This window comes from Hemicordylus capensis, chromosome 6 (assembly GCF_027244095.1).
Source record: "Hemicordylus capensis ecotype Gifberg chromosome 6, rHemCap1.1.pri, whole genome shotgun sequence".
NCBI lineage: Eukaryota > Metazoa > Chordata > Lepidosauria > Squamata > Cordylidae > Hemicordylus > Hemicordylus capensis.
Window position 1 is genome coordinate 60,051,894 of NC_069662.1, and position 12,729 is coordinate 60,064,622.

Consider the following 12,729-nt stretch of genomic DNA (forward strand, 5'->3'; position numbering starts at 1 on the left):
GCCCAGAACAGGTCAGTCATGCCAGTGGCGTGAGCGACCACACCACCAGAGACAGATGAATAGGACATGATGGGGGGGCCCCAGGGAGTGTGGAGGCCCTGGACTATGCCCCTGAAGTCCAGGGGTGAGAGCATCTGTGTGCACATTAAGCTGCTAGGATGTATATTCACCTGCCCTGATCAAGCAGCTAATATTTGTACAAAGTGGAGCAAAACATTTTCTAAAATGGAAAATAGTCATGTCTATATTTTTCTGTAGAATAGCTTCAGGTTCTATTCATTACCAATTCATTTGCAATTTAATTGCTTCACAAATTAATTTTTGAAGCAGTATTACATGAATGGATGCCAATACAATAGTAGGAAGATTGGGCAGCTTTAAAGTTGTAATTAGCTTTTTTCCAGGTGATTTCCTCCTAGGAAGTGCAAGAGAGTATGTTCATGTCTGTCTGTCTTTCTGTCTGTCTTGCACTATTGATCTGTAAACAGGGCTAAAATAAAACCAAAATACATATGGTGATATCCAAAATTCAAGTGGTGAATTCACCAGATTGGTTTAGATTTGCACAGCTAAAACCTAAAATCTTTGTTTCATCTCAAACTGCAGCTGAGGGCAAACCTAAAACTGATTAGTTACTTCAAGCAAACCCACAGAGTAGCCTATCATTGCCTTATTTATTTATTTAACACATTTGTATACCATCCAAAATGCAGGGCTCTGGGCGGTTTAAAACAAAACAATAAAAACAACAGATAAAAATATTAAAACATTACAACAATTAAAATTTAAAACATTAAAACTATTAAAAACACAATTGAAACAATATCTGATTAAAAGCCTGGGTGAAAAAAGGTATCTTGATGCATATTATGCCTTCTATAAAACACACTTCTATATTGCCTTTCAGCTTTAAAAGCCATTCCAGTAAAAATAAAGTTCCATTAAAGCCTTGTATTTGTTTGAGCAGAAACAAGCACATTATGTATGCTTTATATTCTTTTAATCAAATATGCAAATCTTATCCTAATCAAATGTAAATACTTGCAGCTTTTAGGAATTTTTGTTTTAGATATAATATACAGCAGAGGTTTTTTGTTTGTTTTCTAAAGTTACTAATGCTTACTAAATATATAAGTCAAACAGACCTAATTTCATCACAATCTATTTAGGGCTTTAGAAAATGTTGTAAAGCACTTTCCAGAAGGATTTCCCATTCCTATTTGAACAATAAAGACACATCACTGATTCAAAGTCTAGCTCTATAGAAAAGCTAACTTAGCACTGGTTTTGATCAGTAGGCATTTTATCAAGTGCACACTGATGTTTCTCTCTTTATTTACAGAATATTTGCAGAATGGCATCAAGACAGATGAATCATCAGCCAGGTCTAGCCCAAACAGGCTGCATCAGCCAACCTCAGTTGATGCATCTCCAGACTCTACGTGTCCAATCTGCTTGGACCAATTTGAAGATGTGGCCTCATTAGACAGTTGTCGCCATAGATTCTGCTTTCGATGTGTGCAGGAGTGGTCCAATACCAAAGCAGAATGTCCACTCTGCAAACAGCGTTTTCAGACAATCCTGCACAATATTAGTTCTGAAGATCAATATGAGGAATATATAGTAAGGCCTTCAGCTGATGATGCTTTTTTTATTCCTCATGGGAGGCTATTCTATTACAAGACTACACTAACGAGGGAGCCTCACACTTCAATTAATCCTAAACCTTCCTCATCTAGAACTTCTAGAACAGCATTTTCTCCTGATGAAGGGGTATTGTTTGAAGGGCTGTTGAGTCAACCAGCTAGGCTCAGAGATTCAGAAATGCATCCGATAATCAGATGCCTTGCGTCGAGGCACCAGTTTGGCTTGGAACGCATATCTCTAAAAAAGATTCTACATCAGGATATAATTAACTACCGAAGAGCTCTATATTACTCTGGTATCCATGTTAGAAGCATTTTAGGTGAAGGACGCTATAGAGATATCTCAACCGGATATTTCCGCAGCAATCATGCCAGGCTTTGCAGGCTAATCCCGTGGGTAAGGCGGGAACTTACTGTTTTGTTTGGTGCTCGTGAATCTCTAGTCATTACTGTAACACGTGCTATCATGAGCAATGTAGCTAGAATTGATATGGAGAGCCAAGCGTTCGCTGAATATTAAAAACCTTTCTTGCTCCATTGCACAGAACACTTCCTGCATGAGTTCATCAGCTTTGCCAGTTGCCTTTGTGATATAGATTCATATGATCAACACGCAAATTATGATTGTCCTGCTCCTTCATATGAAGAAGAAAGACCACTTGAATCCTCCATTATTACGATCTCTCCAGATGAGGCAGATTCCTAACAACCAGATCGTAATGCCTTCACAATTGGTATTGGTCAGGCACCTTGGGATGGTGAAACACCAGGCCCTTCTTACTGCAGCTCAGAGCAGGTTTGTGCTGCTATATCTGCTGCTTTGGACACTTCAGAAAGCTCTGATGAAGAGCCCACTGCAAACACAATTGAGCCTCCAGGACAGTTACCAGCAAGTGTGGAGATCAATGGTGTCAGTGGTGATTCCTCTTACAACTGTGTTAGTGTTGGCAACGTGAAACCAGTAACCGAGAGAACTCCTGGACCTTTTGCGTTATCTTCAGACTCTGAGGCATCAGCTGGGGGGGGGGGGGGGAGTGAAGAAGTGACGCAAGTACAGCCCATCCAGTGTCATCATTTTAGCAATACCAAGGCTAGTGGATATACATCAGCATTCTTTGTAGGGTCCAGGGATCATAGATACAGTTATAAGTCACTCTCAAATAAACTGAAACCCAAACGGAGAGAACAGGACCATACTCAAAAGAGGGAGTCTATTAACCAGACTTTGTTACAAAGTTCACCTACAAAAAGAGATGATGATGGCTACAGAATATCTAGAAAAAGGAAACCTGATGTGCAAGATTTTCACAGTATGGAGCGGCATGGCCTGAAAAGAAAGAGAACACCTCATAGCTGGGAAAAGCAAAGAAGGAAGAAGGATCTGAGCAGACACACACATAGGAAGGACAAAAAGAAGTCAAGAACCAGAGATAAGAGTCTGTCTTGAAAACGTCAAACATGCTCTCCAAGTAGAGAGCGTGTTATGTCTAGAGATCCAAGCAGATCAGGATCCCACAGGAGTGGGTCCCCGAAAAGAAGTTAACCAAGTAAAGTCAGTGATGGTTACCAATGTAAAAAACACGTGTATTACCATAGAAATAGAACCCCAGATGGCTATGAACCAAGAAGTCAATCCGGTAGCAGGTCTAGAATTCCGGCTAGTGGGTCTGAGAGAACAAGAACTGAAAAGCCTAGTGGGAAAAGGAAGTCTAAGACTCATCACTTGGAGAGCACACACAGAGGATATGAAGACACTTCTTCTGCAAAGGAAGAAAGTGCTCTTCAGAAACCTTTGCAGAAGTACAGGGAGTATTCCAAAAAGATAGCTAGCTTTGCAGGTGGACAACCAGAAACAGATTCAACACAAAAAGGAGAAGAAAGGGTTGCGAAGCCCAACTATGGAGGGTATTTCTGAAGGAAAAGCCACCGATGCAAGACACCATAAAAAGAAGAGGAAAGGGGAGAGAAAAACAAAAAATCCACACAGGCAACCCTCCAGTTTCCTCTCCAGTTGTAATTACAATAGACTGTGACAGTGGCAAAAACCTTGAAATCCAAGACAATATTGAGCATGATAGTAACATTTCCTGGAGTCCCGCCATGCAACAGAATGACAGAACAACAGAGTTTCCTTCACCCTTCTTGGAAGCCAGAGACTGTAGTTATGACAGAGCTAATGAATCAGAAAAATTGGCATGGACAGCAATGTGACCAGCACAATGGAGGATGTAGGAGATGAGACTCCAAGTAGAGTTCCACAGCTGCAGGAAACTGCCAATGAACAGAGATCTACTGGGAGAGAGAGTAGCAGTTCACTTGGGACATTAAATCAGCCTAACAGCATAGAAACAGACTTACACAACCAGTTTCCAGCCACCAGAACACGTTTGCTTTTCAGATTGAAAAAGCTTATGGAACATTCACATCAGTTGCACTCACCAGAACAGAAAGTGTCACTTGTTAGCCAGTCATTTTTAAATGAGGGGAACACAACAACTTTTGATCAGAGTTTTCCTAAAATACAATATACCAGCGATAAAATATGCATTGCGCTGCTCCAAAGACCAACTTCAAATGACCTCTTTAATGCTTAAAAGATATTAAAATAATTTACCAATTTCCCCACAAAACATTTAAGCAAAAACAAAACTGAACAAATGTTTCGGTGTAATACACCATCCTCAGGGCTTCATTTAGTATACCAGCTGAAGGCACTTTAATACAGAAGCTGACAACCAAAAGCAGCAAACACATAATAGATACATTTATTATTTATTATTTTCCTCTGTTTGTATTCAACTCTTCCTCCATGGAGCCCAGAGGTTCTCTTTATCCTCACAAGAGGTGGGTTAGGCTGAGATATGTGACTGGCCCAGGGTCACCCAGTGAGTTTCATAGCCAAGTGGGGTCCTAGTCCAACATTCTGACCATTATACTGCACTGGCCATTGCACCACACATGAGGGAGGAGAGAGCAGACCTTCTGCAGAGAAGATATTAAGAGTATTCACATGGCCTGTGGGTAGGTGGAAGGCAGGATCCAACTGACCTTTTCCCTAGACGATGGTGTGCCTCTTCTTTGAGCGCGCTACTGTGTGCTCACACAATCTGCGTTGCTTGGAGCAGCATGGATCTCCAGAGGCCAGGACGCTTCATCCCAGCCTCCAGGTATCCCATAATGTACTGTGCAACAAGTGTAATGCCTTGGGGTATACCCGCATGAGACCGGCACTTTAGGCGCCCATCGCTGTGTGCGCTTGGGCTGCAAGCAGCCGGAGCTCACACGTGATACTGGCTGCTGGGTTAAGGGTGCGCTCATGCCGTTAACCTAGGCAAAGGCTGGGCTTAGAAGGTGGGTTTGGCTCGGTGGGAGCACCAGGATCCAATATCATTAGAGCAGCCATCATTAGAATCTTCTTTTTCATGGGCTTCCTATATCACCTAGTTTTCATGTAGCCACCACACATTTGGATTTCAGTATCTAAAAATGATAACCATCCCTGGTTTTTTTAATTATTTATTTACACAGTCAGACAGGTGTTATTGACTGATTTGTTTTATCCAGATATCGAGGCTGTCCCAAGGACCTGGGATGACTGAATTTTATTATCAATGTTGTTGCTGCTATTATAGATATCGTTGCAGAATATAGGCTGTTCCCAGTAAAGTTGCTTTTTGTAATTGGCTGATGGTGATTTCTGTGGCCCCTATGGTGTTGAGGTGCTCTTCAAGTTGTTTTGGAATTGCACCTAGGGTGCCAGTTACTACTGGGATTATTTTGGTCTTTTTCTGCCTCAGCCTTTCAATTTCAATTTGTAGATCTTTGTATTTTGTTATTTTTTTCTATTTCTTTTTCTTCTATTCTGCTATTCTCTGGTATTGCTATGTCAATTATTTTGACTTGTTTTTCTTTCTTCTTGACTACAGTTATATCTGGTGTATTGTGTGGCAGATGTTTGTCTGTTTGTAGTCGGAAGTCTCATAATATTTTTGCATCTTCATTTTCTTCAACTTTTTCAATTTGATGGTCCCACCAATTTTTGGCTACAGGTAGCTTGTATTTTTTGCAGATGTTCCAGTGTATCATCCCTGTTACCTTGCCATGCCTTTTTTTGTAGTCAGTCTGTGCGATCTTTTTACAACAGCTGGTTAGGTGGTCCACTGTTTCATCTCTTCTTTACAAAGGTGGCACTTGCTGTTGTTGATTTTTCGACTTTTGCTCTTATTGAATTTGTTCTTAGTGCCTGTTCTTGTGCAGTCAGTATTAAACCCTCTGTTTCTTTCTTCAAGTTGCCATTCTTAAGCCATTGCCAGGTCTTGGTGATGTCTGATTTTCCACTTATATTGTGCCAATATTGACCATGCAGTGGCTTCTTTTTCCATTTTTCTGCTCGGTTCTTGACTTGTTCTTTCTTGTAGGCCTGCTTTGTTTCATTGGTGTTGAATAGTTTCACATTATTGACCATTTGAAGTGCATCTTCTTCACTGTCCTTGATATATTCTTCAAGGCCTCTTTTCTCCTCCTCTACTATTTGATGGACTTGCAGCATTCCTCTTCCACCTGAGCTGTGAGGGAGGTATAACCTATCTACATCACTGCGGGGTGCAGAGCATGATTGATGGTCATTATTTTCCTAGTCTTACAATCTAGCGTCTCTAGTTCTGCCTGGGTCCAGTCTATTATTCCTGCACTGTATCTGATAACAAAGGTATAGCCCAGGTGTTTATGGCTTGTATGGTGTTCCCGCCATTGAGTTTGGACTTGAGGATTTTTCTAACTCTCCTAATGTATTCACTTCCAATTTTTCTTTTAACTTCAGTGTGTGCGATGTTATCAGCCTGGAGAATGCCCAAGTATTTGTAACGTTCTTTCTCTTCCAGGTTCTTGATTTTGCTTCCATTGGGCAGTTCTATTCCTTCTGTTTTTGTTATTTTTCCTCTGTTCATTATTAATGCAGCACACTTGTCTAGTCCATACTCCATTGCTTTATTGCTACTGAACATACGGTGTTTAGCAGTGATTCAATTTCTGACTGGGACTTTCCATACAACTTCAGATTGTCCATGTACAGCAGATGGTTGATTTTACTGGATGTTTTAGATGTTTGGTATCCGAGGCCTGTTTTGTTTAGTATTTGTGAAAGTGGAGTCATGGCGATTACAAACAGGGATAGTGAGTCCCCTTGGAAAATACCTCTTCTAATGCTAACCTGTCCAAGTGTCTCGCCATTGATTGTTAACTGTGTATTCCATATGCTCATTGCTTTTTTTAAAAAATAAATATCTGAATGTTTTTGCTGACACCAGTTGTTTCTAAACATTTTAGTATCCATTTGTGAGGCAATGATTTGAAGGTTTTCTTGTAGTCAATCCATGCAACACTTAGATTTGTTTTTCTTCTCTTGCAATTTTCTGAAATCATTTTGTCAATCAGCAGCTGGTCTTTTGTGCCTCTGGTGTCAGGACAATTTCCTTTCTGTTCAACTGGAAGCTGTTTGTTAGTTAATAAGTGTTGCATCACTTCATCTGCTATTATTCCAGTTAATAATTTGAACATGGTTGGCAGGCAGGTTATCGGTCTATAATTACTTAGAAGTGCACCTTTTGCTGGGTCTTTCATAATGAGATGAGTTTTCCCAGTTGTTAGCCATTGTTCAATATCACCTCCTTGCAAAATGTTATTGAGCTGTTTTGGTAGTTGTTTTATGAAGTCTTGTTAGGTGTTTAAGCCAAAATCCATGCAGTTCATCATCGCCTGGTGCAGTCCAATTTTTAATTTTCTTTGTTCTTTCACTTATTAATTCTGGTGTTATTGTTAGATCTTGCATTTGTTGGTTACATTTTTCGACCTCTTTCACCCAGCCTGCTTTTTTATTATAATCTAGTGGATTGTCCGATAATTCTTCCCAGAATTGTACTGTTTCTTATTTGGTGTTTCTGTGTTTCTTGCAGTTTCTCCTTCTGTGCTTTGGTAGAAACGTCTCTGATTCGACAGGAATTGGAGATGCTGCCTGTGTTGTGTAATTCTGGCTTCGTATCTGCTAAACTTCTTTGACACTGCTGTTATTTGCTGCTTTATTATTTCCAGGACTTCTCTAATTTTCCTTGAATCTAGATGGTATTTTTGGATCAGATAATGTTTGGTGTTTTCATTCTTCAGCGTCTTGTCTTTCATATCTTTCAATTTACTAGCATCTGATCTAAGCCTGGCAATTTTATTTTCTAATCTAATCTTCCATTTAGGTGATGCACTACTTTCTTTTTTTACAGGTCCACTGATTTTATATCCGAGCTCTTGTGTTGTTGTTGTTCCTGCACTGTACATTAGTTGATTTGTTTCTTGCAAGTTATTGGTTGTTGTTTCTGCAAGTGCAGCATTGACATCTTTTAATGCCTGAGCAAGTTGTTTTTTGGCAACTGTTTTTAGAGCTGGAAGTCAAACCCTGGTGGTTGTTTGGTTCATGTGCTCAGTTATTTTTTGCTTTAGTTCTTGTTGCTTTTCTGTTAAACGGCATTTGGGTTTTTGAGGTGAAGGCAAAGGGGAGGTTGCCTGGTTTTGATTTTGAAACAGTTCAGCTTTATTATTATTACTTGTTTACACAGTTAGACAGGTGTTATTGACTGGTTTATTTTATCCAGACATCGAGACCTTCCCAAGGACCTGGGATGGCTGAATTTTATTGTCAATTGTCATAGATATCGTCGCAGAATATAGGCTGTTCCCAGTAAAGCTGCTTTTTGTAATTGGCTGATGGTGATTTCCGTGGCCCCTATGGTGTTGAGGTGCTCTTCGAGGTCTTTTGGAACTGCACCCAGGGCGCCAATTACCACTGGGATTATTTTGGTCTTTTCCTGCCACAGCCTTTCAATTTCAATTTGTAGATCTTTGTATTTTGTGATTTTTTCTATTTCTTTTTCTTCTATTCTGCTATCCCCTGGTATTGCTATGTCGATTATTTTAACTTGTTTTTCTTTCTTCTCGACTACAGTTATATCTGGTGTATTGTGTGGCAGATGTTTGTCTGTTTGTAGTCGGAAGTCCCATAATATTTTTACATCTTCATTTTCTTCAACTTTTTCAATTTGATGGTCCCACCAATTTTTGGCTACAGGTAGCTTGTATTTTTTGCAGATGTTCCAGTGTATCATCCCTGCTACCTTGCCATGCCTTTGTTTGTAGTCAGTCTGTGTGATCTTTTTACAACAGCTTATTAGGTGGTCCACTGTTTCATCTGCTGCTATTATTATTATTATTATTATTATTATTATTATTAATTGAATTTATATACCACCTAGTATAAAAAATTCCTAGGCAGTGTACAGAATTTTAAAAAATATATAACACATTTAAAATTAATAAAAAGAGAAAAAATTATAAATAAAAACATATTAAAAACATATTAAAATTTAACCTCAGTTGAAGGCCTGGGAAAACAGGTATGTGTTCAGGGTCCTCCTAAAAGCAAACAGAGAAGGAGATGCTCTGTCGGCAGCCAGTGCAGTTCTTTTAGAATCGGTGTTATACGGTCCCTTCGGGTAAACCCAGAGACCAATCTGGCTGCCATGTTCTGTACCAATTGTAGTTTCTGAACTATGTACAAAGGCAGCCCCACGTAGAGTGCATTACAGTAGTCAAGCCTAGAGTTACCAGCAGATGTACCACCATTTTAAGGTCATTTGTCTCCAAGAATGGACATATCTGGCATATCAGCTGAAGCTGATAAAAAGCACTCCTGGCCACAGCCTCAACCTGAGAAACCAGGGAGAGTTTGGGATCTAGAAGCACTCCGAGACTACGAACCTGATCTCTTAGGAGGAGTGTAACACCATCCAGTGTGTAACCCTATCCAGTGTGTGTGAGTATAACCCCATCCATTAGATCGTTCCTCATCAATCTTATCCTTAGTCTATTGAGTTCCCCAAACTTTCTGTCAGCATGATCTTTAGTTCCAGTAATAATATGTCAATATACCTCTTGTGCAGTATTATATCTTGATCTATACACCTTCTCTGAATAGAATTCATACAGGAAACAGCAAATAAATGCATGTCAGCTATGGAAACCTATATGAATTCTAATGAGAGCAATTGTATAGATTAAGATATAATATTATACAAGAGGTTTATTGACGAGATCTTAAATCCCAGTTGTATGAGAATAGAGGTGAAGGGAGGGATTGCTCTGTCTGTAAGGAGGATGAGGGTTGGTGTACGGTGAAGTGGGTAGTATAAAATGGAATGTGTGGAACCTAGCTGCCGAGATCATAGAACGCCTGTCTCATGAGGGTATCTCCCAATGCACCGCACTCATCACACAGTGCATTGTGGGATACCTGGAGGCCAGGTCACAATGTCCCAGCCTCTGGAAATCCATGCTCCTCCAACCGGTGCGGATCATGTGGGTGCACGGCAGCACTCCCGAAGGGAAGGCACATTCTTGTCTGGTAGGAAGGTGACTTGGACCTTGCCTCCCCCACTGCCCGCAGGTCCTGTGAATACTCTTAATAGATGAATACGAATATGACGAATAATATCATATTTATTATACCCTTAATCTCTGCTCTCTTCTCCATCATGTTGTTGTAAACCACCCAGAGACAGAAGTGTGAAAATGAAATAAACAAAGAAGCAAATAGACAAAAACAAAACAAATCAGTCCTCACAGGCCAGTGCTGGTCTCTATGGGAGCCAATGTGACGCCTCTATGGGAGCATCCCCTGGCCTGGGTGCCTCCTTTCTTGCCTTCCTCTTAAGTTTGGGGCAGTGTGCAAATGAAACAAATGGACAAAAAGAAACAAATGTGTGCTCTATTCTCTGTTTGCTGCTTTCATTTCTCAGCTCTGTATTTAAGAGCCTTCAGCTGGCATTCTGAATGGAGCACTGAAGATGGTGTGTCACCTGTAACATTTCCTCCGTTTTGGTTTAGCTGACATGTTTTGTGGAGAAATCTGTAACTTGTTTTAATATCTTTTATGCATTCAAAAAGTCATCTGAAGTCTGTCTTTTCCTAAAAGCAACAAGACAAAAGCTTCTTGTGCTTTCTGTGGTAAAACTTAATGGAACTTCTTCTCTGTGAAGTATCTCATCTCATCCTTGAATTGTTGCGGAGTCCAAAAAAAAGCACAACGTTGCTAGTACCTGCCAAATCCCTGTCTTCAGACTACTTGTGAAATATCACCTTGTCCCCCAAACCTACCCCATTCCTCTCCTTGTAATATAGGTACTCCCCTAATAATTCATTGGTTTTAAAATGTGAAGTTAGGAAATAATTTGATGTTTTATGTATGAAAAGGGAAAGCAACTCCAGGTTTAATTTAATTTTGCCATATCTTTGATTTATATAGTTCACTTTTTGCCAGTAAGGATCCATGATTGCTATAAAGGTGTTGTGTCAGAGTCCCTTTTAAGCAGGCATTTCACAAAAGTTTCAATAAAGACGTTTCTGATATGTTTTAAATCCAAATGTAATATTTGTTTTACCTGCACCACAGTTGTGAAACCTGTACAATGAATGCTGCTAGGGAAAACTCTACCACACTCACAAGGCTGGTTAATTACAAGCAAAAACCAAAGCAACCTTTGATTGTTAGATCTGCAGAGGATGCAGCATAATCAGTAGCAGCAGGAGGCTAAGCAATAGTGTTTTTTTGGTATGCCCATGGATTTCCGGCAGTTGGCAATGGGTGCTGTGGGAGAGCAGGGTGTCATGGAGGAAAGCTTGAGCTTTTAGGTCTGCGGTTGGAACCAGTAAGGAGTCCTAAAAATATTCATTGGTGGCTCTTATCACAGCATAATAATGCAAGATAAATGTGCTAACGACTTGAAGGCACACTTTACCTTTACTTTTAATTGAATAAGCTCTTGAAAAACTGTGGTACTAATTGTCCATAATGTGTTGCACATCAGATGATACAACAGCCCCCTCTTTTGAATGTCTGGTCTAAAAAAAGGTTTAAACAAAAAATGACGCCCAAGTTCCTAACCACTACTCAGTTAATGTTTAGATTTTTGTGTGGTATTTATGCTTAGCATCCTGTTATGCTTTGCATTCCTGATGCCTCTAGTTCCCTCCCTGAAATTATAGTACCAGACAGCACACACTCAAATATATAAAATGTTAAAAATGAGCGGGCGGCCAGGGGAGGGGCAGTATAAAGGATACACTTGAACAGATTAAAGCTTGGTTCCGTTCAGGTTCGGTTCATTTTTGGCTCACTCAATCCTCCTAAAAATAATTTGGTCAGAATGTATGTGAATAAAATTCTCTTATCTATAATGATCCAGCTATAGTCATGACTAAGCCATAATGGATTAAATTAGTCCTGACAAACTTAAGCCCCATTACTTTCAGTGTAACTTCATTATGGCTACATTTTTAGTTGGTTTGCAGTCATAGTATGTCAGGAGTTCCTTCAATTCAGCATTGAAAACACTGCATAATGAAAGTGAGTCACAGCTGGTAGGTTGCAGTGCACAGTGTTCATTTTATTCTGGAATAATTATCTTACTTGAAATGTGGAAAACTTGACTTTGCCTGACAAAAAGGCTGGTGATCGTAGCAGTTCAAAATGCCCCACCTGGGTTGTTTCCAATCCAAGTTTGTGCCCCCAGGGTATGGGTGCACTACTTTAAGTATTTGTGCTCTTGCACAAGACTGCCAGCATTTCCTTAGGAACTCAAAGCAGCGCAGGCAGCTCAGAGCAGCCTGGGTAATGCTGCAGAGCATGTTGGCCACTGGCAATTGTTGTAATGAACTTCTGTGTGTGCACATGAATGCACACTTGAGTGCGGCTAGATGATATTAAGAGGGTTGAGCAAAATGTAAAGCACCTTGTGGCATGTAAGGTTTAGGCAGTTACCTAGGTGAGGCTATTGGTCCATGTGCTAGCCACACTGTTGTAGCCCACATGTTATATTCACTGCACGTACAATCTGTGTATGATTGCTGACAATGACATTAAACTAGTCACAGTGCAAGGCTGTTGTGCTAACTAGTTGCACTAAATCTGGAGCTTGCATTCCAGACTAGTGCTGTGCTAACTTGCACAGCAAAGTGTGCCATGACATGCCTCAAGTTTTGCAGG

The 12,729-nt window shown here is 40.2% G+C and overlaps 1 pseudogene; it reads left to right on the top strand.

Annotated features, from left to right (window-relative positions):
• Positions 1 to 105: 105 nt before the first annotated feature.
• LOC128331333 (E3 ubiquitin-protein ligase Topors-like) lies at positions 106 to 11,102 on the top strand (annotated as a pseudogene).
• The last annotated feature ends 1,627 nt before the right edge of the window (positions 11,103 to 12,729 follow it).